Here is a 27,244-nt window from a genome sequence, read left to right as displayed (position 1 = left end):
GAGTGGAAGGAAGCCGGTGTGTGGCCTACTTAGTTAATATTTAGTTAGCTAACTAAATATTTACCTTCAAACTAAATATTTAGTCAACAAATAAATTGGATCTAAATATTTAGTTGGTAAACAAAATATTTAGCTTGATAAATAAATGTTTGAAACTTTGCCATTATGAAATGAGTGAATGAACGTTTTTGACAAATGAAGCCCCATTGTCTTTTTTTATGACGAGCTAAATAACCCAAATTATTGCTGTTAATTTTTGACTGTTATTTTACTAACAGCCCCCCACTGTAACTTCATAATATTGGCCACATAAATGTCTGCCTAACTGAACTCTGGGTTTAATAACTTTAACTCATTTCAGGACAAAATAAATGTAACTCCAACCTTCTCTTGCTGCTCAGCTGCAATGTCACAGCTGGAAACATCCAAATAGAAACACTTCCTGCTCCATTCATTCAGAAGTTTAACACGCATTTATCTAAACTTTGTCCTGTTTGTTATATGCATATTTATGATACAGAAGGGAGAACAAAGGTTTTAAATGTGGATTCAGAAAATAATCTCTGCTCAATGAGGAGAAACCACCGTCCAAAACAGATTTAGTGTAATATATAATAAAGAAATGGACAATATGGGATAAACAGCTGGTAACTCAGTCATTACAAACACTAAAAAGCAGAAATTTAGCATCAGCAGCTTTTAATCTCTTTATATTATTTTTCTTAGAGGATAAATGTCAATATTACATCAGATACATTTTCAACACAGCTAGCAGTAATTACTAGATTAAGATGAATATTATCCAATATGAAGATAGTAATCAATGTGTTTTATCAATAGCGTTTTGTCCATGTGGCCTAAGGACAAACGGTTCAGGTTTGGAATCATATTGGTCTGACTGAAACGTGTTGTGGACTCTTGATTGTTTTTGTATTTGAAGGAGTTTGTGGGAAGAAGTTAAAACTGAAAATCCCTGACAGTTTGGAAAGTGCTTTGCCTGCAGGTGCTACAGCTTCAAAATAATGTTTCACTTTGTTTTCTGTTTGTGTTTCACCTCCTGATAATAAAAAAGCTTCCTTGATGAAAGTAAAATTTTAAAGAAACATGAGTTGAAAAGTGTAGAAACGGATAAAAGTTGTTATTTTTACACTTCAGTATTTCATTTTGCTCCTAGTTCAGTGTTCTTTGGAGCTCTCGGTGTTTTCCTCTCAGGGAGCGGAAATTTACGAGTGAAGAAAAAATACTTGGGATTAATTCCTGTGCAGGCACTACGCTGCGCTTTAAACCTCTGTTTCTTTTCTATTAAGATAGCGACAGTTGGCTTCCATCCAGCCGGTGCTACCAGGCAACCAACCCAATTTCATAACAATGTTCTCCGGTTCTCCTATAGACTGCAGTCACCCTTTGCTCTATTTCAGGCTGTTACATAAACTCAGTAAAGGATTTACTATGATTCAGTGTTTCTATTTTAATGTAAAGCTTCCTTCTTGGATTTGTAAAATGTCAGACAAAAGATTTATTAGGAGCCTTGTGAGTGAATGGATCTGTCTTCTGGTCGGCTGTCTTTATCTCTCCTGCTGCATCCTTTCCTCCTCCCTTCCTGCTCAGCGTGTTACAAGAGGCTTTATTGTCAAGCCGAAACCCTAAACCTTCCCGAGTCTTTCAGGGGGGTGATCGAGATTCTGATGCCATCACGTAATCTTCTGCCTGCTGTGGTCGCACTCTTGTTCGCCTTTCGGTTACACAGTGATGGCCTTTGAAGATTCAGTTACTTGTCTGAAGAAAAGCTATTGTGTGTGCAGGACGATGTTGTTCCCTGGTTTACTTACAGAAGATGGAAAATAAGAAAGATGTTTTAAGGCTGACTGCCTAAACCCCAAACAGTTCAAATTAAATCCAGTGCAGTTCAAATATATTAGTTAAATAAGTATTTTTCACTGGTTTAAATAATAGTTGAACAATATAGTTATTTTGTAAACAGGTCAGCAAATAATATCAGATTTCTCATTGATTAATATTCTAACTAACTCATCCATTTAAACTGCTGAATGCTGAAGTCTTTTGTAAATAGCATCATGTGGACAATTGTTCAGTTGTTAAGGTTAGCAAGAAACTGACAAAATAGTTTCCTATTTAGATTGTCAGTTTATTGGATATGAATTTACTATTTCATAATGTGTCAAGTTGCTCACAGTTGCAGGAAGTCTTATTGGAATATGTTTTTTATATAATTTTTTGTTGCACTTGATACTTCTGTCTCAGAACATTTTCCTACACTGTGGAGTCTCTCAAGACTCAACTTTAGGTCCTGTCCTTTAGACCTCCATAAAACAACATTAGCTGTTACTCCATGCAGGATTCAAACCCAGGACCTTCCTGCTGCAAGGCAGCAGTTCTCACTGTGCATATGTACAACCACACTTTGTGAACAATTGATTATTTTAACACATAATTTATTTTTGCTGTTGATTCTATTTATTCATAAACTCATTTTAATGTTCATGTTTTTAATATATTTGTTTTAAATGAGTTATCATTATGATTTTGCTGGAAGCTAATTTTACTTGCCATTTTTTAAAATTATTATTAGACTAATGATAATACGCTTTAAAAAAGGGATCATTTGGGTTAGGGTTATGCAATTTTGTCTTATACACCAAGTGTCCTGTGAATGACACACTCATGCTCATTAACTGGAGCCTAAATAAATAAATAAGCCTAAAATGCCCTTAAGAATAAAATTGTAGAAGACAGCAGCATGACACCAAGCTCTATCCCGCCAGGCTCATAATGTGTGCAACTCATGGCAGAGATTAAATGCACATGTCTTGAGAAATCCTCATCACCCACAGAGTGCATTCAGTCAGGCTGCCACGTTAGATATCACACAGAGTGCAGTTTGAAAAGCTGGGAATTAAACCTCCAAATTCAAGCACTGACCTTTACTTCCACGTCTACAAGAGCAACTGTTATTGTCAACATGTGTAATTCCTCGCTTTGGATGCCAGCGTTCTGGCTGTGATTTCCAAATCAATGAGCATATATTAGTGTAAAATCCCCCAGCACTCGGGGCTTTGCTCATGATGGAAGAATGAATAGGGAGGAAACAAGGACACCTCATGGGGCCCCACACTGCCCAACTGGTCTTGCTGGTTGCAACCTGGAGCACAGCCATACATGTACACAGAGGATTATGTTGCAGCGGCTCTAATAAAAGAAAAACAAAATTATGTTTCACTGGCTGCTGCTGTTTTATTTACATTTCTCTAAATAAAAATGTACATTTCAATCCATGCGTTTAATATCCACTGTTGGCTGTGGCTTTAAATGTTAAAACTGAATAATCTTAATGATATTACTTTGTTTGACCCAACGATCATGTTACCGGAACCAATAATGCAGACGATCTCAGGCTACATTCATACAACAGGTCTTGAAGCTCAATTCCCAGTTTCTCCTGGAACAGAATTTCATTTTGTACGTTAATTAAATGCGACTGCAATCAGATTTCAGTGTGAAGGTTTACGACCCCAGAGCGACCCCCATGTGCAGAAGAAGAACGTCACACAGCAAAGCTCCGTTTACACTGTGTGGACTGTAGTATAGAAAGCGGATCTATTTACTGCAGCGGACCCACTCCCCTAGCTACTGAGTTTCCTAGAGGTTATCCGCCAGTGTACTGATATGTGTAACGTTGAGACTAAAGTGAAGTTCAGTAAAGAAGTCACGTTCATGTTACCTTCGAGTTGAATCCTTCTTTTAAATATACTATGTTTTAGGAGTGTAGCGATACAATAATTTCACGATACGATAAGATATACGATATTCTGGTCATGATACGATATCTATCACGATATTTGTTGAGCGATACAATTCGCTACGATTCAGTGCATTTTTACGATTTTCTGAAAGATTTTAGAAGGACAGAGTGATTTTAGTGACATTTTGTGTTCCATAGACTTGAATTTAGTTAACTGAAAACTGATTAAAAGCACCAACTACACAATACCTGACTCTGATTGAACAGTCTAACAGTCTGCAGCTGGACAAAATGAATCAAAGACGCAGTGAGAGAATTAGTTTCTGTCATTTAATTCATGTGGATTTGACATAAAACTCAAAAGTTTAAACAGTAATCCAGGAGCAGAGTAGGGAGATTATCAGCCTCTGTAGACTCTCAATATGCAAATGATTGCACTTATGTTTTTTTTCTTTTGGACACTGTGGCTGCATTTTGGAGTAAAAATGCAGCCACAAATGCAGTCTTTTGGACAATGGGGAATAAGGCTTTTCTACCTTGTCTCCCGGAGTTAGCCGTGGCTGTAAGCTGCTTACTACTAACTGCTAAAGTCGTGGCTCCGCCTCACCCTGTAGTGATCGACTCCCTGCAGCTACGCAGCGCCGCTATTCCCCTGCTTGGATCTCTGAGTAGCTGCCTCTCAGTCTCTGATACTCTTTGTCTGTTGCTAATAAGAATGATCGATCAGCCATTGTTATCATGGAAATCCTCACTGCGCCGCGGACTCCGGCTGGGGGTTTTTCCTCTTCGTCTTCCTGCTCAAAACACAGCGCCGCTGCGCGCCCGGATGTTATCAACCATGTTCATTCTTCAGGTAATCCTTTATATACAGAACAGAAACCGCTAAGCTAAAAACTAATTACGAAGTGAATGCTACCAGTCGAAATTTGCATTAATTTCGCGATTTCACTGCTTTTGCAGCTGCTCCGTTCGCGCCGCTTCTCCTTTCCGCTTCTCTTTCACGGTTAATTGCGCAACTTTACTTCGTTCCTCAGCAACAAAATACAGCCCATTGTTATTTATTGAAGATTTTACATTTCCAAAAACACAGGAATCTAATGTGGAACAGATTTTCACAGGGGAACAGAATTTCTCACAAGACCAGCTAATCAGTTTTGTGTTTCCGCCATTTTTTTTTCCTTTCGGCAATTTTGTAGTCCAAGTTCAGTTACGCAGAAGTTGCAAGTAAACAAGTCAAAGATGTTCGGTTGTATCGTGTGTTAGCGCTCAGGATTCCTTACATCGCCCTGTATCTCAGAACCTCTTCAAAGTTTCTGGTTAAACTTAATTTTTCTCAGGAATGTTCCCACATCAGCGGGGAAAGTCCGTTTTTGGACCACTGCTTCTGCTATGTCCCGAAAGAGTTCGTCTGATTGAGGAGTCAGTTCCTTCTGTCTGTGGAAAGGAAGAAGACAGCAAATCGGTGAGCTGCTAATAATGCTAAAATAACAACAAAACTAATTTCAGACATGAATGTTGTGTTGATAATAATGACATCCTGGCCATTGGTTTGATAGTAGCATTGAGCCTTCTGCTTCTGTTAGCGCTGTGTGCTAGCTGTTAGCTTCCTCCTTGATGATATAACTACTGCAGGTTTGAATTATCTGGTTTTTCTTTTTTGCCATTCTTTTGTCTTGGGGGACACAACGAAGCTGAAGTTGGTTTCTGATTGCAGCTTCCGATTCGGGAAATGGCTAAAGGGCGATTCCACCAAATGTTTGCTACCTTTAGTATATTTAATCTACTCTATTAAAAAATAAATAAAAAAAACTACAAGAAAAGACTCTTCAAACCTGGACTAGAATATTGTCAGCTAATAGCAGAATATTTAAAACCCAGTTTGTGATTTGTGAAACATTCATTTGACTAGTGAAACTTAAATAAAGGGCAATTTCACCTAATTTTTCAACTACATTCAGCATATGTCATGAGAGAAAGCAAAAAGCTAAAACTGGATAGAAAAACAAAATTTCAGAGGAGTTCAGTTGTTATGTGGTCCAGATCAAAAAGAGGATTGAAATCGTCCTTTACTGAGGTTTCACAATTCAGTAAAGGTTTCACAAATCACAAATTTGGCTTTAAATATTCTATTATTTAACAATATCTGGTCCAGGTTTGAAGAGTCTAGGTGTTGTATTTTTTTAACTAGAGTAGATTAAAGATGCTGAAGGTAGCAAAAATTTTAATGGAATCGCCCTTTAGCCATTTCCGAAGCTGCAATCGGAAACCAACTTCGGTTTCGTGGAAACACATGACCCAAATGCATTCAGTGATGTTGTTGAAGCTCCTGCTAACTCCTTAATTATGTGGAGGCTTTGTTTACTTCATTCATGTTGTGGTAGCATTAATATTTTATTGGGTATCTCACATGATGTGCTCTCGGTCAGACTCTGGCTCCAACATGTACGGTTAATGGACAAGTCTTCTGTTGTTGACATCTTTAATAAACTTGGGAATAAAACGATTTTCTGCCGGTAGACAATCAAATCGCTGTTATCAAACTAGAAAAATGGCCGAGGGGGTGTAGTGGAGCGCTGGGTCACCTCTAGGGGGCGCGGCGGGAAATGTCTGTTCATAGTTAAGAAGACGCAGTGAAACGAGTTGCTAAAACTAGAACAGATGGATCTGTGGAGCTACAATAACCAGGAAACCAGACCAAGCATTGCTATTATACTTCATATAAACCTTATTTGGGGTTTTCAAAAGCCATAATCATCTCAAGTAAAAGAAAAAACTGTAATTCATTTTATAAATTGTATTTATTTATATGTTATTATGGAAATAAAAACTTTCCTATGTAGTCTATATTTTTAGATGCAGCTGCACCAATCAGTCCAGCTACTTTAGGACCATTAGAAAAAAAACTTTTCTTAGGACAAATGAATGCAGTAATGGAGGTTGTTGGTATGTTCTGTTACACAAATATTTGAAATTAATCATAATATAATGCAGTGTTCATATTTTCATATAATGCATATTTGTACCCCACAGAAACAGAGAAATGTAACAAACAGGAACATGAATGAATAAAACTTAGCAATGACAGACATTTGAATAATTCAGATGCTGAACATGGCAGGATGCTTTTTCTAAAAGCACTCAGCAGAGCACAGTGGAGTCCCAGCATATGACTGCATCAGGAAGTCGGCTCAACGTGTTTATGTAAAGAGAAAAACACAGTTAATTGGCAACGTAATGACCCCTGAGACGACAAATGCAAAGGCAGAGTTGCCAAAGTTATCTTTTCTACTGTTTCCCATTAGAAGCGCACATATTTAAAGCACCAACACAAGAACGTTCCGCATCAGGCAAACTAAGCAGATTGCACAGCTGATAATAACACAGTTACTTGTCTGCCCTGCGGGAGAGAAAATTTGATGGTTTTAGCAGCTTACTGCAGGGACATATGATTAAGTCATCAAAGTTTGAGAAGTTGGTACAAGAACTTTATGAGGTTCTGTGCGAGCACAGAACCTCATGAACAGTAGTTAGGAGTACATTATCCCACCAATTCCCCTTCTGTTGGGAGATGAAAGCCCTCTATCACTATTTTGTGGCCACTGCCTTTGGTCCTCAGGGCTGGTCGTGTACTCGGCAGCCTCGGTTTCCCCTTGTCCAGTGTGACACCCATCTTATCCCATTACTGTTTGCGACTCCCTACAGTCGGGAGGAAAAAGAGTGTGCATAAATAATGTATTCCTCGGGTGTATCCACCCCCAGATCAATGGCAATACAAAGACCATCTACAAAGACGGTTGGCTCAAGGCCATATTTGATCACTTCCACTGTGCACCATCACTGCTCCCTTTTTTGTCAGCCCGCTGAGACTCAATTATTTCCAAGTGTTTGTAAGCTATTGTTGAAAGAACATGAAGTGAATATTTAAAGTTGGTGAGGGGGAGAAAATCTTTGATGAGACAAGCAGATGGAGGGTAATGTGAACTGTTGAACACAGGGAGACAGGAAAAATGAGGAACATTTATTATCTTCTGCTGCACTCCGTTTCTTTGGAGTTTAATGCAGCATTGTAAAATATTCCACTGCAAAGAAGAATTTGAAGTGAACTGGATCAGTTCACAATGTAGAAGTTTGGCAAATTATTTATTTACCAAGAACCGTTTCTCATTCTGCAGCGCAGCAGCAGCAGAAGTCACCTAATTAGTAAACAGATTCCTCCTGAGTGTAACTTAACCTGAGCATTCTGCAACTGGTCTGTGAAGCAAAACGTTCCAGTTAGAGCCTGAAGCTGCACTTCCATTAAAGATGACTGCAAAAATATGTCCATGATCTGCTGATGTGAAGCAAATTTCATAAGTCCTGTTTCCATTAAATAAGATATGAAATAATCCCCCAAAATTATAAAAATAATAATAGGACAACAGCTGGATATCATCAGCATAGATTTAATGTGGTAAATGTGAAACTTTGATGATTGGCCCTTCTTTATAGTTTGAGCATTTTTTTCCTGTTTTAAATGCATGAAAGCACCAATGAATGAATTTATTTAAATGTGACTGAATGCAGTGTGTGTCATGTGTTCAGGTGTAAAGTTCCCTTTATAAGAAGGTTGACCAGATCAATGCAGTTGTTTACATGGTGAGGTTGAAGTGAGTGCAGCTCACCACTATATTCTTGACCTTGACATTAATGACTTTCCTCTGAATGTATGCACATTGACTAAAGGCTCATATCCATTAAAATGATTAGGTGCTTTAATTTTATTTTTCATAGGGCTGAAAAATTACAGCACATTTCTCTTGTTGTCCCCAACAATGTCCATGAACTTCAGCATCTCAGATAATCTGGAATATTCAGAGTATCTGATAAATTGGAGACCACCCAGCTGCATAAATATAGCAGATTTACAGATGCCTGAGGCTTTTCTCACTGCGTCTTGCCAAATATTGCATCCAGAAAGTCCCTTGAAACTGTGATATTGCGACTTAGACTGTGATTTGATATTTTATGCAATCCAGGTGAAGATGAGCAGAGAAGCTTCAACTGCAGTCTGTTGCACACCTTACTTTTCTCGCAGATAAGAAATGTAAGGAGCTGAAAGAGCAAAACAGATTTTATTAATTTACATGAAATGTTTTTGTTTATATTTTTGTTTGAAAAAAAGCTCTGAAACCTTAAAATCTTTTTCATGAAACTTTAAAATAATTCCATCCTCATAAAGATTAAGAGCCTTCCAACAGTATTTCAGTTGTGAAGGAGATTCCTTGAAGGGTGTGAACTGGTTCTGTCATGTTACTGTCCTCCAAAGTTCCTTAAAGAAATCACCAGAACGGCTGCGGCTGTCTTTTTAATCACAAAAGAACATTTTTCTCACATATTCCCAACCCGGATGGATGGGCTCACAATCCAATATTTCTGATGTGGAATTCCATTCAATTAATCCCTTCATTTATTTATTGCTCTATTTCCAACAGACTAATAATTGATGATGCATCCAACGGGCAAGGCTCCTTCTCTAAGTCTGCCACAGGTAATGAGTATTTGTGTGAAGGGCAAAGCACTAAAATTAGATCAAAGGTCTGCACTCCATAGGCATCAAACGATGGGCAGAAGTCATGCTCGAGCGTGGGTATAGCAAAGCCTGCACAGTTACTCAGATGTCAAAGCACTGGTAATGACTGGATCTGCTTAAGGAGACGTCTTTGATGTGCAGATCCCAGCTGAGAAAATCTTGGTTTTATCAGTCTAATTTGTATTCCTGTCAATATTGGAGGGATTAAAGCTGTGTAGCTGATTAGCCAACAGTCGTGTGTTTTCAGAATCATTGTTAAATCCTTACCCAGTAGCTCTACACAGAGACGCCGTCTTCTACAAGTATTCTGTAGGCTTAGGTCTTGGGTTTTACCTGTAGAAGCTAAACATTACATGTCTTACTGGGTTAATAGGATACAAGCAGCGTAATAGAGATGGTAATTGTGCTTCTCGAACTTTCAGCTGAAATAAAAAGTGCTCTAATCCTTGTGGAAAGAACATAGAATGATAAATGCTTGATGGGAAGAGAGGAAGGAAAGTGAGCAATTTCAGTTTTGCCAAGTAGGAACTTCGGAAACATGTGACTGTGATACTGCTGCTGAATGTTGTGATGATAGTGTTACTTTTAACTGCTGTGCAACGTTAGGTTTCTCTACCTCCTCAGTAGTAGTGCCTCTGTGAGCATACACAGGAGTGTGTGTAAATACTGTGTACACAGCAGCAGTGTGTGATAGTTGAGTTGTGCTTCATGTCGTTTTCCACAGCCGACACTCTGCTGCTGGTGGACATGCAGGGAACAACAGTCCCTGGTCGCCATTCACTAAGGTTTTTCTGTGGACATAACTCCGAATTATTCACATGAACTTTGACTAATTAGTGATTTTTCCATAGAGAACATTTAAAATATCTGAAACAAAACACAGCTTGGGAAGCTGAAATGCTATTGGCTGAGAGTCGTCCATTCTCTCTCCTTCCTGCAAGACAGTCGATAAGGCAGGCTGCAGAGGTTAGCTTCTGCAGTGGTGCTAAGATGGTTTCCACTGTGCATATTAAGGTATATTTGATGTTTGAACTACTAAATAATGTAGTTCTAAGTATTTTTAGAGGGCGCGTCATGTATTCATGTATTCTAGATATTTCCAGGTGACTGTAGTTAAACACTGGGATCTACATGGTGCAGCCCACATCACGGTGTGTGTTTTTATTATGGATAGCATGTGTGTGGCTCCATGTCAGCTCAGCTGTATTTATGCAGCGGGACAGAGCAAAAGTTAAACATGACCTGTTCTTCTTTCTCCGCCGTTAAAACATGGCTCTTTAAATCAACCCTTTTTGGTTTTTAATGCTTTAGTTCTGGAACCAGAGGCCAGATGGAGGCCTGAGATTAAATGCTTACTATATATTTAACAAAATAAATCACCAGTAATTGAGATGTTTTTTTCAGAAATTAACATTCTGTATTAACATTCAATGTTATTCCCACAGAAACAAACGACATAAAGAAATGAAACAATTCACACAGTTTTTGGTTGATTGAAGTGAAGACTAATTATTCTTAACCTTGAAAGATACCTGGCATCCAGATGTTGTTTGCAATACTGCAACATGATAATAGGGAGCAAATGAATAATTTTGTTTTCTAACAGTATGCATTTGCTGAATATATATTACAGACAGCTGGATTTAAAATGTGATGATTGCACATCGACAAACAATCCAGACAATCATTGAAAATTTGTCCCGGCCTGTCAGGTGATGAGGATGATTCCTGCTCCTATAAATAGGAAACTTAATTAGAAAAGTGTTTGAGGCTGGCGGAAGCGTTTACTCCTGTCACTGCCGTCTCATGAGGTGGAGTAAATGTCTCAGTAATGAGCCGAACCTCTCAACACTGAGATCTAGAAATGTGTCATATGATCCACAGACTCCCTGAACACAACAGTCCTTCACCGTCTTTAACGCTCCCAAAAAGGAAATACCAGATTGATAATAAATAAAATGTGAGTCTATCAGCAAGTCTTCAAAACATTCATGAATATGAAACATCAAAGTTATTGTGAAAGTATTTTTAAAAGCTTCTGATTCCTTATTGATGCTGAGCTCAGATAACCTTGTGTTCTGCTTTGAAGAGGAAGGGGCTTCGTAAAGTAGGTCAGTGTCACTGCAGGAACAAGATGCAGTAGATGGTTGTACTGATGCCAGAGAGAACAACTCCATGTTCCTCCATGTCTGGGCCTAACACAGCCGGCATCTTTAATGATTTTGATCAGACATCGATCCTGACATTTTAAATGTTTTCATTTTTATGTCGACAGTTTATGTTGCAATAAAATGTTTACGACAGTTTCTCACCATGTTTACCACTGCAGTTTTCTTTGTTTGTTCCCTCATAGTAGAAATCAGATTTTTACTGACCAATACTAATTTCCATTTTTACCTTGAGGTCTTACTTTCCCGTTGGCGATATTCAGTTTTCCTTGTTTGGACAAACGTAAAAGTATTTGTACATTTTGAACAGTTAAAAGTAACGAGCATTGACGGCTGAATAAAAACGATGTTGCAGGTTCTTAAATAGAAACAGCAGTTTTGAATATTTTATGCATCAAAGCATTTGTCCAAAGCATTGACCTGATTTTTACTAATCTTAAAATAAAGACACACTGTTTGGTTTTGTGATTAAAACTAAACTAAAACTAACATGTTTTAGTTTTTGTTGCACTTAATGACGGGTAAAGAAGTCAGACAACAGTTCACCGGTCAGGTTACACCAAGCTCTACGTCCTTTTATATTCTTGCTCATATGTGCTTTTTGTCTTGAATTTCATTGAGTTTAGTATGTAGACAGAGTGGACGTGTTAATATTTGCTTTGTTTTATGTTTTTGGTGATTTTCAGTCAACAGCAGTAATTAGAAATGCAAAGCAAACACATATCACCTGCTGTTTTTTCTGGCAAAGCATTCAGTTGAAAGGTAATTACAGTATCTGCATTTCTTTAGATGTTTAAGGTCGTTTTTATTTTGGGACATGATATTCATTTTTCGAGCTCCAGGTTAGGTTTTTAGCTTCCTGAATGTTTTCTGCTTTAGTTTTTCAGCCTTTTAATGAGACCTGAAAGCCCATACCGATGTGTGTGGAGCTGAATGTTCTTGTTTAGCTGTGTGGTGGTGGGTCTAATACTAACACTGGAGCTCACGTAATGCAGCAGGATGGGAGTGAAGGCGCAGGATGCTCCTGCAGACAGTCCAATATGTATGCTCCACAGCTGAGCTCGGAGTGGATACCCTTGGGTTTCAAGGGCTTATTCCAAAGATCCTCTGTGGGTTGTATTAGACTGTCTGTCTGACCCTCTAAAGGAGGAACTTTGATCTCACTGCCACCCTGGGAGGTGGCGACATTTTGCTCACTGCAATCTTTTGAAGCGTTTTTTCTCCAGCCTTCTGAAATTAGATTGGAGAACAGTAACAAATATGATGAAAACATTCATGGCACATGCTCAGTTTGTGGAAAAGGTGTTTTCATATCCTTGGTAGTTTCCCTTTGAGTCTGATTTTTACATAAAATCAGCATTCCTGGAACAGTGTTGCTGGAGGAAAGGACCTGTGAAACGGTGAAACCAGTTCGGGTGAGGACAGCGTAATGATTTTTCAATAAGGTAGCTCTTAGCACCAGTCTGCCCTGCTGAACTGGAATATAATGTAGTGCAATTGCAATCAGATTAACAACTATCTATCCAACTGATAAAGTTTTAATCAGGACAATACTCTGTTCTGGCTGTAAGATTATCCACATTTAATTAAAGAAAGTATTTTCTCAGTTGATTACGAATTAAACAATAAGATGATAATGTGATGTTCTGATAATCAGGACAACATCTAAAATGGAGATGGTGCAGACCCCCCTGTGATTGGTCATCTGAGCTGCATTCTTGCGGTTATTTACCGGAAATTAAATAGCTAATGCAGACAATATCCATTTCTGCAGAAGCAACCTCACATTAAGAAGCTACTGAGTGCTCATTGAGGCCGTTATGATGGGAGAGATATAATACAGGAAGTCCGTTCTAACAGCACCAGTTTAAATGTGGTATAAATGTTTCAGAGGATGTGTAAAGCAGCTTGGCATGAGAATAAATGTTTAAGCATCGACATAAGACCAACAGCCTTCTCCAGCAGGAAGCAGATTATTGCTATTATGTTTACAAATTGGTATTGAAAGTGGTGCAGACGGAGGTAGGTGGCCGTAGGAAAGCAATGCATTGTGACCAAGCAGCTGAGCAGAAGGAGCAGCTTCTGTACAACAGAAAATCATATTTAGACAGTGCTAATTGAGATGCCACTTACATTCTAGTGGACTTATTGTTTCTAATGGGCAATGAAGGCTTGTTAGCTAAACCAAGCATGTTGGCTTATGTAAGCATAATACCCAAATGGAGAATAATACATTGTGTTTTCTATCAATACTAAAATGGCATTGTGAGCACAGAACTTGTTTCCTTGTTGGATTCTGCAGAGATATTGGAAAAGACTGTGTGTGAAAGGACTGAGCCTTGAAAAGACCAACAAGTTGTCAGGTTTAGTTCAAAGTACATTAAAAGTAGTTCTTTTTAATTGACATATTTCTGTATTTTATGAAATTCCCAGCAGTAACAGATCCTAAAAATTCCAATAAAGTAGATTCATAATTCAGAGCAATACATTTAACACTCAGAATAAATGTTCTTTGATTATGATTGGATTTGATCTGATTAGTTTCTGCTGACTTTCACAAACATCTCAAATAACAGAAAAATGGAGGGAATTTCCAATGGCTGCTACATTATTCCCAATTTCTCTTTTAATATCCTAATTTACTTTGTGGACTAATTTGCATAGATGTATAGAGACATAGATAATATGTTAGCGGATGCTTTCACACACCAGAACACTTTAATGATCATGGATTTGGATGATGAAGAGAACAAATTCCTAATCCTTCACATCTTTGTTTTTGATCTGACTTTGTGTTGACCCCACCATTTTATTTATTCATAAATAAATTATATTTTAAACTTTTGAAATGGTTTGGACTGAGCTTTGTGGTGCTGTCCATGCCTTTCCCAGATGCTCACACGGATTGTCCTGTGAAGTGAGCAATTAAAAATCAGTGCGTGGGCATGAGTTTCCATGCCAGGCCAGATTGACTGAACCATGCTTATAATTACATGCATTTTTTAAATTATTTTTATACCTCGGCTCATTTCATGATTTATTACCTTAACACAGCCGTCAGAATTTAGGCTTCAGTGATTTGGTGCTAAATGGGATTGCTATTGATATGCAAGTGCAATGTCACAGAACAGCCTAGTTGAACTGGAGCTCATGTTGGTTAGCAGAAAGCAGCGTTACAATGAACAGCTGTTTGTCTGTCGAGTAAAACTATGTGGTTATGAATGGATTAGACTACAAACCAGGGTCAGAATACTGCGATTGGTTTCTAGCCTGAGATCACCATGCATTATCTTTAAAAAGTGACTGCTCAATGCAAACACTGCCATGAATAAGTTATTAATATATTACAATCTGATGTTTACAGAGGCATGTCTGCTCTTGTTGGATCAGCATATGTTTATGGCTCAGTATTGCTCATAAGTGCACTTATGTAACCTTGTGTCTGACTTGCATAAATCAGGATATTTCTAAAGCTGAAACAAATTCTGATTGTACAGTAAAGAGATCCGAAACGATGCAGACCAATGGTTACCGTTAAGAATCTTTTTCAAACTCAAGAGGGCTTTTTCTGTAGATTTTTGTGTCTGAATCAATGCAGAAAGTGTGCAGGAAGCCTGTTAGGAAAACACATCACAGGACCTTTAAAGCTACAGTGCACCACGTTTTCATCTCATATCTCTCCTGGGCTCATAAAAACAAGGATAGATTTTAGCCGATCTTTTTCGGGGGGGTCAAAGATTCCTTATTTCTTGTTTTCATAAACGGTTCCCTGAATCAGAAACTGTTTTTAAGGAAATTGTTACCAGTGCATAGTATTTCACTCCAAGACTGACTGATCCACGTTGAAATGTTTTGCTTCTATTATATTTATTATTATTTTGTTTTATTGCATGGAAAAAATGTACTTATGACGTTGCAAGTGCTGGTAGTTCAGTTAAAAATGTGTTGCTGAATGTTGAATTGTGTTACTAATGAAGTTTATATAGAGGTAAACATTAATGAAAATAGTAACAAGAAACATTTATGCAGCTGTGTATAACTTATAGAAGATGGTTAGGGTTAGCAGCATGAAGTGTCTCATAACGCAGCACTTCATGAGACAAATGTCACCTTCACAAGACCTTCTGCATCATTCAATCAATCTGAACATCTGGTTGAAAACAGAGCTTAAGTTTAAGGCATATTCATCCACAGTTGACATGATATCCTGCAAAGTTTAGCTTTGTTATGGCTTGCTACCCAGGGAGGCATCTTGTCAAGGGTTGCATTAGCATTTGGGAAACAAGTAATCAGTCATTCATTCCCTGAATGAGCATTCTGTTGTCTCTTTGCATGTTTGAGCATTAAGGAGTAATCCCCTTTATGTGTTGCAAGTTACAAGCACTGTAAGAGAAGAGAACCATGTGCAATGGCTGGCTAACGATGCTAAGGCTAGCATCCTACTCAGCAGTTTTCATTCTGGTGCTAAATTAGAGGTTGATCTATGTAAGGCAACATTTTACAATCTGTAGTCAAAATCTGAAGTTGAACTAGTTATATAGTTCAAAATGTAAGTGTGCATTCACACCAGCTGCTTTAATTGAATTCTAGTTTGTTTGCCTAAAAAGAACAGTTCTTTTGGGGAGTTGTGAATTAGTCAGATGCAAACCAAAGAGTGAACTCTGGTCCACCTAAATGCTTAGGTTCTGGGTTTGCTGAAGTGAACCCACCGACTCTGAACTCACAACCCATTCTGGGTAAACAGCCAAAACAAACATGAGAGTCTAACATCAGTGGGAGAAACGGCTCGTGGTTTTTTACCAAAGACAAAAGAGAAATCATCCAACCACTAAATCAGACGCCACTCCATTTTTATTTGCATGTCATGAGTTGTGATCATTGTCTTCTTCAGAGGTTTTTGTGTTGTTTTCTTCAGTGGTTGTTGGTGCGGCGCCCCCACAGGTGAGCAGGGAACAGGTTACTCAAAGGCTTTTTGCATTTAAAACAAACCCTTTAACAGACATGTATTTATTTTAGAATGTACATAACGTCTGTTTGAAGGAGTTTGTGTCTTTGCAGCCGTTACTTCAGCGTTATGAAACTGCAGTATGGCACAGAAATGTTGGAGCAGCTGATCAACACCTTGGGGATTTTGTCTCTTGTGTCCTGTTTTGCTGGTATACATGCAAGTAGTGACCATGTGAAAAGGTGGCTGGTGTGCACTGGGTCGGATAAACAAGCTAATACATGTTAGGAGTACAGAAACAACAAGGTCTGCCTAATTAGCTATACAACAGAGCAGCGGCTCAATAAATGTCTTCTGTGAGACCAGACTGCCGTTACGGCCAAAAACCTAATGGTTCAGAGAGAGTGAGTGATTATTGGAGCCTGAGCCTTTGACAATGGAAACTTCAGAGCAGAGGCATCTAAAAGCCCTCTGCTTAGAGCACAGCTCCCTACAGTATGCATTAACTGCAGCAGCCTGTGGTTTAATATTACTGTGTGACCTGGTCATAGCACACCCAGGACCATGCATGCCATGGGTGAAAATGGAAAAGACATGCCATGTGGCTTCTAAATTGATTAAATGATAGCGCTTTGCTAGAGCTGTTCTATTAGCTGATTCAGGGAGCAGAAGTCGTCCTGTAGACGTGTTAAACCTGCAGGAAAAAGAGATTTATGTTGAATGTAAGGAGATTTGTCCCAGACTTTATTTTGGTTGCCTTTGATTTTAACTAACAAGGCTTTTATCCCACGTTGGTTTATCTTTGAGACACTGAAAACACAAGGACTCTGTTATTTCCAAAGCTCTTCAGTCATTAAGCCCAGACCTTTTCTGCTGCTGAACGCTGCACCATGTTCTAATGAGTTGATTTTCATGTTAATTAGTTTTAACATCAGAAAAGTGTGGAGTTTGAGAGGGTTCCTGTGATTTCCACCACACATGGAGAACAGGCCCTACCTCCAGCTCCGCCCACCACGCCGGCTCATCAGCAGCGCTCTTGTTGTTCTGGCTGATAAACCTTTAAGAACCGTGTGGACTTGGTGGAGTTTCCTTTTGTGACTAAAACATGCTGAGTGCGTGGAACTTTCTTTTTTCTCTGTTTTTTGGTGGATTTTGTTGCTTTCTGGTAACGCTTTGGGTGAAGATGCATTAGTGGTGTTTTGTTGGTGTGAATGAACAGTTTGGATCATGTTCAAATCTTGAAAGAAAACCTTTAAAACCAAAATAGTTTTACATTCAAGGTGAAAATGAGGGGAAAAGAAACCACGTAATTCAACAGTAAAATATTTCCACACGGCTTGTTTTCATTTGACGTAGCTTTTTTCTTCAGCATTATTAATTATTTAATCATCTTAATTCATATCCATCCCTTCTCCAGCACTTATTCTGGTTCCTGTCTCCATCAGGTGAGAGGTGGGGTCACCTGGACAGTCACCAGTTCATCACAGGACAACACACTGACTGACAGGACAAACCACCACACACACACACACACACACACACACACACACACACACACACACACACACACACACACATATGTAATGAGAATTTAGAGACCAATCAACCTAGCAGTCATGTTTTTGGAACAGCCTCTGCTTTCCATGTTTCATCCTGAATTTCCTCATTTGAAATGGTTATTTTGGGAGAATAAAGGGAGCATGAGGGCAGGAAGCTAAAATAAGAGCATGAATATAAACATTTCACTCGGGGTTCCTCTGGAGGCCCGGTGTCCTGCAGCTTTTAGACGTGTCCCTGGTCCAACACCTGAATCAAACGACTCGGGTTGAAGCATCAACTCGTCTGAAGATTTCAGCTGCAGGCCTAATTTCTCTATTAAAAATAACTTTATTGTTCTGATATATTTTATTTAAGAAAGTGATTTTATTTGATTTATTTCCTTTGCTATGAGCCAGAATAATCTAAACTATGAATGATTGTTTGAAATAAATAATTCTGTATGGATTGAATCTGTATTCTGTTGCAATGTTTGAATTATTTTTAATAAGTTATTTCTTATTATTTATGAAGCCCTGCACTCGTCCAGAGGTCAGTTTGCTCTTTTGTTCCCTAAAAGGTTTCAGATGGAGACAGGAGGTCAGAGGACCACAATAAGCTACAGATAATTCCCCAAAACATTAATTTACAATATTAATTAAACCTCAGATATAACCTGTGGTCCTCACATGAAAATGTCGAACATGTTGGATTTCCGTACAGGACGCTGTGGTGAGGCAGAAGGCCAGAAGCTCCTGGGAGGCTCTGCTGAGCGTAGCGTCGATCCAGGCCCGCTCGGCTCCACCACAGTTTGGGTCTCCATAAATAACAAGAGGCAGACGGTGACAAACACAATGAGAAACTGAGGACAATATGGCAAGGAGGTTGAGAGCCTGAATAAGAAAGTGACAGTTGGTTAGGCCTGCAGAGAAAAAGAGCCAAACACTGATTTGTTGTTGGGAACAGAGGCAGATTGGGTTTGAATAGTTGCACAACAATGAGAGCACAAAAAAACCAAAGCACTGCAGTTGAGAGATAAGCCTCCGTGTATAAAAGGTAAGGAAGAAAAAAAGGCAAGATGCTCCAAGGACCCAAAGCTAAAACACGAGCATCAGGCTTTCCTGTTTTTGTGCTTGCTCTGCAGGAAGTGACTCAGTAATCTTATAAGTTGCACACATAAAGAAGTAAAAGATCGAAAATGTTTAACTTTGGAACACATTAGTTGTAAAATACTGTTTTAATGTGACACATTAGAACAGTATGTTTACTGTTCTATTACAGTAAGAAGGTAATAAAACAGTAAATAGAATAGAACAGGCTCTATTACAGTGTATTCAGTATCATATTCTCATTAATTCGCCCCATTAAATGTTTGAGTTTTGACTGTATTCCATCGACTTCAGTAGAAACAGAATGCTTTCCCACCAGGGCACTGTGTGTTTAACTAAACTGCACTGTGCATTTCTGCAGGCTACAGAAGTGTGGTAATATTTAGCATATTTTATATTCTGTTGACATTTAAATTATAAATGAGTATGTGGGTAAAGCTGATTCTAAAACAGAATTCAGGCGTCAGATGAGAGGAATATAGATTTACATCTGTAGGTTTCCACTGCTGTAAAAATGTCATAAATACAGAGCAGATAATAAATCTGTTCCTCAGTTTTGGTGGCTGCAGTTTGTCTTTGGAAGTTTGCATTTAGTGTTAAGTGTTTCTAGTTTTATCTTCATTAATATTTCAGCTCTGTATACTGTTCCAGGTCTTTTCCGCCCTGGTCAGCCACTTTAGCTGTCTGTTGCTCTCAGTTTTCCACATAATGAACCGAACATCCAACTCAACCAACAGAGATTTTGTTGTTTTTATTTATTTACTTTCTGTGAAAACCCCGATGACTCTGAGCCAGTGTCGGAGGAAAGACAAATCATTTCCATGGGAGAAAAAGAGATGCGCAGTTAGTTTCCAGAGGAAGGCAGGCTTTCTCACGACATGTTTTATTCATTCTGGTTTACGTACACAGGAAACGCTGAGAGCACGCAGAGAACTGCTGCATCAGCGCAGACGACACATGGACGGTATGAGTTTTGTTTGGGTCAGTGAACAAACTGCGCCTTAGTTTGCAGTCCCAGTGATATTTTAAAAAGTCACCAGGTCAACAGCAGCATTTTACTTTTTTAAAAAGGTACAATTCTGATGTTATGAATTTGACTCAACACACAATTAAGCTATAATAGCAAGTAATCTTCAAGGTACTTGCTATCTTGAAAATAGATAGCAAGTATGATGTGATAAAAATAATAATTCTGAAGATTGACATTCATAAAAGGGTGATATTAAAATAAATCTTTAAACCTTGTTCTTCTTGCTGCAGAAAATCAGATTTATAGCTCCGGTTTGTCATTTTCAAATAAGTGCTGCACAGTAATTGGTGGACAGAGGGACTCTGGAGTGACATTTAAATGCCTTTTGCAGGGTTTTATAAGGTTGTGCACAAGGTGTCAGAGTGATGAGAATAAAGCTGGAAGGTGAAACATGCTAACATCACTGGGCAGAAAGTCAATGACACAATTTAACATTCTTTATAATATCCAAAGGCATATTAGACATTATTGTTCTATTATTATCAAAGTTCCTTCAATGAGTAGTAAATGCTTATTACTGTGCCGGAAGGATCTCCTGTAGCAGTCTGTGCTACAACAAATCTGAAAAGGCCTCTGACTGAAGACATTCTGCTGTTGCATAACAGTGTCATACATTTATGAGACTTTCACTATTGATTAAACAGTAATCAATAGCGAAAAATGTAACATTTATTGATCCAGGTGTCATTCGCAGTATTTAAGTTATTTTTGACCAAGACAATTGGAAAAGAAGTTTATGTAGAGCTCCAGCTTTGTGCTGCCTTCCATCAGGTTTGTGATTACACCACACTGAGTCTGCATCTGATTTTAAATGAGAATTCCTTTTTATATTACTGGAAAACTTTTATCTTTATATTTTTAGATGTCAGTTCTGGGTTGAAGTAGCTGAATTTAACACACTGATGGACAGACTGGAAATGTGAGTGAGATTTGGTACCGTGGGTCGGTCCATTGGGACTACGTCTGTCATAAAACTAATAAATAATAATCATATGGAGGTTCCTCCAGGCTCCATTCTTGTACCGTTTGTTTCGTTCAACAAGCATTTTTCAGTTTTAGGTTGTGATTTCTACATTATGTTCAACATGACTGTAAATTACTGAGTTGGAGGAAACAAGAGAACATTTTTAAGTTTGAGTGAGACATTTCTATAAACCAGCTTCTAGAGCATCATTAAGACTGAGCTGTTTAAGTTTGAAAGCATTCCTGTAATCTGCAGCCTCAGTCATTTAGTTGATTATTTAGCCTCCACTCCTCCTCTGAATGAACTGAACCAGATCAGGCCGGAGTCTCATGCTGAATGACTGTTATTTAGTGTTTTCCTCTGAGTGTCTGTGCTGACCTGTGATGGACTGGTCACCTGTCCAGGGTGTTTTCTGCCTCACACCCAGTAATCACTGCAGGCAGGAATCTGCCCCCCTCCTCCCTAAGGGGCTGTGCCGGTGTTTAGAGATGATGGATTTAGTTTTCATTGTTTGTGTTCTTAGTCCATAAATGCTGATAATAACATACTGGACATAATTCTGTTGAGAAGATATTTCACACGGTTAAATTCACACGGTCCTGCTGAAACGGTTTCTCTTCCAGCTGATGGTTTTCTGTGGGTTTGCTTGTTTCAGTTGCTGCCTTGAGATTTGCTCTGCTCCTGCAGCCCACAAGATGCTTCATTTTTTACCGAGACAACAGCAGAACGGTACCAAATGCTGCCTTTGTGTGTTGTGTGTAATTAAGGATTCTCATATTGGAGATGGCACATACTGAAGCAAACCCTTTCTATTTTTTAACGTTCTCTGTTCCACTGCGGTGCTACAGCAACCCAGTCAGTGGCACAAAGGTCTGCCAGTGTCTGTCTTAATTTCTCCTCTCCCTGCTTTATATTATCTCTTTACCCTGTAGAAACTGTGTGATGACATGCTGGATGTTTTATTGATTGATGAGGGACTTGGCAGTAGAAGAAGTCTTTGAAACTTTATACTGAAATCCAAGGAGTTTATCTGTGTTTTCTATTTTGGCTTTTAACTTCCAGATGATTTAACTGGTTAGTATTTTCCAATCCAACTGCATATAAATTTGTAGATGTACATTTCTTTAAAAACTTGATTATGTTTGTGGAATTAAATTTCAATGTGTGCAAAAGGTATTCCTTTGCTGCAGGGACAGAGGTTGCTCTGTTTAGTTTAAAAGGTGTAATAAAGACTCGCATTGTCTGGCCACGTTTTATTCAGATTGGATAAACACAGACAGTTATTCAGAAATAAAACAACAATCACATGAAACATGTCCAGGGACCCAGATGGGCTTAACCTGTAAGTTCAACGAGTTTCCAGCTGAATTAACGTGATCCTGCAGTTATTGTATGATTCACTTTCCCTTCACTGAACACAGGATACGTCCAAACTGTTGAAACCTCTGATTATTTCATATCAAACCCTCATCTAAATGTAAATTAAAAATCATAAATGCATGTCTTTTTCAACATTTTGCGTTTTTAAAGCTAAAATTAGATTGAACAGAAAAAATCTTTTACTGTGAGAAAACCAGAACTCAGCATTTCTTTTAAAACATATTGTCAATATGCACACACACCTTTTCTCAGAGTAACTTGTGCACATTTAAAACCTGCTGAAAGTGATTAAAGTAGTAAGGTAGAGATAGATTGGCTGCTTTTCGAGACTAATCTATTTTCTCTGAATAGATTAATTAAATGTGTCAGAAGTGAGAACTCCTGTTTTGCTGTGGCTGTAAACGCATCACAGCAACACATTCAGTTTCATAAAACTCAGGTAGTTAAAGGATATGGATATAAGCTGCGATTCATCACTGGGATCATCTTGTTATTCCTTCGTTTTCTGTTAAATTAAAACTTTCATAAGCCTACAAACATCCAGTGCATTTCTTTGCTGTTGTAAGTTTTTGTTACGTTTAGTTGCTGAATTTAGACGAACTTACCCTAATTATTTTGTATCTTGATTATTCTGCTAAAAACTCAACTGAATGAAGAGCCTCTAATAAAAACAGAAGCATTTTCCAGTAGACGTCCTAAATGGTGAATTTCTGATGTCAACAGACTTTTAGGACAGGATGTCGGTACTTCATGCAGGTAGAGTAGCCAATACATCTGACAAACCGATTGAACTTGTTATGTATGCATAATGCATGTACTGGATGGATGTGAATGTTTGCTTTTCTGCGGCCATCTTCTCTAAGTTCCATTTATTTTGATCTTTATGCAACTGAACGACTGAACTCCGATGAGAGGAAAGGAAGAATTCTTCTGAGATGATTAATACTGATATTATGTTTTAAATCTGGATAACTTTACAAATATTCTCGCTGCTGACACAATCATTTCCTGAGGGGCCATAAATAACATCCAAGAAAATGTATTACCTTGTCAAAGAGGAAAGGGGAACAGAATCGTTTATGTCGTGTTCGACTGCCGCAGCACAAGATGATTCTGATTAGACTTTCTGCTCTGATGGCCGTGCAGTTGTCTTTCTGTTCATAATGCAAAGGATGCATTTTCTAATAACTTGGCTCATACAAAGGGTGAACGATCTTCTTCTGTCATGCAGCTGATTCATAGACAATAAAAACAGATTGAAAATGCAAATATCCATATTTTAGACTCATTTCTTCAGTTTGTTGCACACACAGAACATCAGTATCACAGTAAAATGGACTGACTGCACTAGTTTTGTTTCTGCCAAATTAACACCAGGAAAAATTAAAATATTAAAACAATAAAAACACAATGCATTTTTTAGCTTACTCTCTTCCAATCCATTATCTGAAATTTTAAAATAAAAATATTTACTTCATTAAACTTTCTTGTAGCCCTTTTAGCAGACTTGTTTAGTTGCTCTTTTGTAACCCTGGACAGATTTCCCTAAAGACGAAGCATTTAAACAGAGGATGACAAATCTGTATGAGTTATATAAAGTATATTTTACTTTGAGGTGCATATTGTATTATGTGATTAATTCAGCCCCTTGTTCCATGCTCATGTTCTCTTTGAAACTGCTCTTATCTGCATCTCTCTCTTGGTAAACCTAAAGCCGAGTCAAATTGGTTCTTTGATGTTTCTGCCTGCGAGGCCTTGACATTGTAATGAAAACTGTATTCCATTGTTTCAGCTCCGAATGCCTGGCATGACGGAACACAGTTGTAATTTTAGGCAAAGCTTGCTGACTTTCACTTGTTTCAAAGCTTTTCGAGTTTCTTTTCTTTTCCTACAGGAGTTGCAGGGACCAAACAGCTTTCAGGCCCCATCAATTATTTAGCCGCAATTGCCTTCAGAAAACTCCTAAGAAATTATGATGATAAATGCAAACACAAGACAGGAAATGCATAAGTATGAAAATATATTTCCATCACAGCTTTAATATTGCTTCAAATGGAATTAGGTGGAAAAAGGAATGTTTGAAATGGGGGGAGAGGAATCTGAAAAAAGAAAAAATGCAAAAAGCACTCAGGTGGTTAAGGCGTGCCCTGGAAGGATGGGAAATGCTCTCCGTTTATAGGGGATTAAAGACCCTTGTTATGCAGGAATATTTCCCTTGTTCTCCTTGTCACAACTGACTCTTTCATAATGAATAAGCATGAATGTTTTAAGACTGATAACTGCTTTAACATGCAACCAAGAACATTGTTTTGGTTTTTTCTTTCCTAAATTTTGAAAGAGAACTAAAGCATGATTATTTAATGTGCTAAAAGGGCTATGATAAAACATTTAACAACCTTTTATAGTACAGTTGGGCCATTTGTTCTCTGTGTTAACAACAATGATGGATATTACATTAATTGTAGTAGGTCAGATATTCACAGTGTTGAAATGGTTTAAAACGACCACACCGGATCAGAGCGTGGCTCTTTGCTCAGCATCATCAGACTCCAAAGCCTTGACTGTGATTCAAGTGACAAGCAGGGGGATCCGTTTTCAGACGTCAACCAGAAGATGATGGCAAACAATCATGAAGTTATGAGTAAATGGAGGATTTGGTTTACCAACAAGGTCAGAAGCCATGAGCAGCGCCTTGGCAAACGGTAGACAAATGCCAGCTGTCAAGACTCAGGACAGCTGGCCCTCACCTTAGTGCAGAAAAGACAAAGGTCAAAGGTGGGGAACTCAAAATGAGCAGAGACTAATTTATTGACACAACGGAGAAAGCAAGCAGTCTGTGTGTTTGTGTGTGGGGGTGTACAGACCTATATAGCCAAGTGTGAGCTCAGTGGTAATTTAGCAATTCTCAGCAGGTTGTGCTCAGGGCAGAGCTAATATGGGCAGCGAGATGCTGCATGTATGTGTGTGTTTGCCTGCTGGTCTGTGTGTGTTTGGCAGACTTTCATTTCATAGAGAGTGTTATGCTGACCTTGGCAAACTCAAAATTTCATCCCCACGGTACTTTGGTCCTCCCTTCTCCTTCTGTCTCTCTGTGTCCTCTCACTCTTACTCCACACAAATCCCCTCCCAGGACATGCAATCCACCCCTTTGGTGAAAAAGAGGCTGAATGAGCTAATGGATCCAGAAAGTGCTGCCAAAATCCTTTTCACCTGGATGCTTTGAAACGATGTGATTAAAACGGACAAAACTGGGCTTGGATTTTTAGATCAGGAAGAAAACGGTCAGTAATTTGGTGAGAACCAGGAGGCTATTTGACTTTTCTACTTCTATACTGTTTGGAATAAACTGTAGCTACTGTAGTAAAAAAAACAAAAGTTAGTGAATGACCATGTGGTGGTCTTATTCTGTTTGGTATGTTTCTGGTAGAAGCATAATTTGCACAAATTATTAACAAATTAAAGCACCTTAAATGCTTGGTAATCCAGAAATCAACTGAAAATGTTCACGATTGCTCAGTGAGAACCTTTAACTTTTGAAACTGTTAAAGGTAAGTTTCTAATAACATCAAATATTCTACATATGGTCATGTTGACTGTTCATTATGTTGAGAAACGCTGACGCAGGAAGTGAAGTAAAAGGCCTGAAAGCATCAGGGGAATGTGGGATTGAGTTAAAGATCAGGATTACATGTCTCATGGTTGCCATGCTGTGGTTATCCCTCTGCTCCAAGGTTCATGTCGTTAAAATGAAATCTGCAGATTGGTCACCAGGCAGGTCATTTACTGAAGCAGAATTAAGGCCCTTAGCCCAGGATTAAGACCCAGCTGCGCTGTCTGACCTGTGCTGCCCATCAGACGCTGCTCTGCATCTTATGTTTATTAGCAGAGCGTTTTCGCCGTGGCTCTGGAAGACCTCAGTCTGTACACCGAAGGTTTCTTGGCTCCCGTTATCGTGAGCTTATCAGCAGCAGAAGGAATGTGCTGCTGAGCTGCCGCCTCTCCTGATGCTACAGCTTGAATGGAGACCCACATGACGACACCTGTGGGAGCAATCAGGCTATCATCAACATTAAATCCAACTTATCTTTGTATTTGTGCACAGATTGCTGTGAGATGATCCAAAGTGACCTCTGAAGCTCTACAATATCATTTTTACATATTGATGAAGTTGTGCTGTCATATTATAATCTACACATCAGAACACAGTCATGTGGGTCAGCTGGAATCTTGATGAATATATCCCCAATGAGCTGTAGCTTGCACTTCCTCCCTCTCCGTTTCCTCCTCCTTTAGGAAAAACAATCCCAGGATTTTCATTGACAGCCTGACAGGAACACACTGCATTCAGCCTGCATCCAGTAACATTCAACCTGCCTCAGTCGACCTGGGCTTCACCAGCAGCTTCTGCAGCTCATTCTTCCAGCTACATGCATGGCTTGAGCACAGCTTGAAAACTTTTCTGGGTGCTTGGATTGGTAGTTGCTGTTGATGATATGTTTTTTAAGTGCTAATAAACGTGAGCCCAGCTCCACCAGTTCAAGTTGTGGATGACCTGGAGCCTTACTGGTGGCTACCGGCGCATTAGCTTTGGTATTTGTCCTCAGATGACTGAAACTGTACTGATATTTTTGCTGACAAATATTCTCTAAGTAAGAAGTAAGTTAGAAGCCATCTCCTCTAATCCCAAACCAGATCAGTTATAAAAAGATTTAGCAATTATCTTTATCAGGGGATCAGAAAAAACAGTGGAGTCTCACACTCTTTCCAATTAAACTCAGTTTAT

The sequence above is a fragment of the Poecilia mexicana genome, unplaced genomic scaffold (assembly GCF_051168715.1).
Source record: "Poecilia mexicana isolate PSO_F unplaced genomic scaffold, ASM5116871v1 scaffold_10, whole genome shotgun sequence".
Taxonomy (NCBI): domain Eukaryota; kingdom Metazoa; phylum Chordata; class Actinopteri; order Cyprinodontiformes; family Poeciliidae; genus Poecilia; species Poecilia mexicana.
The sequence above is the reverse complement of the archived record's forward strand: the minus strand, read 5'-3'. Positions refer to the sequence as shown.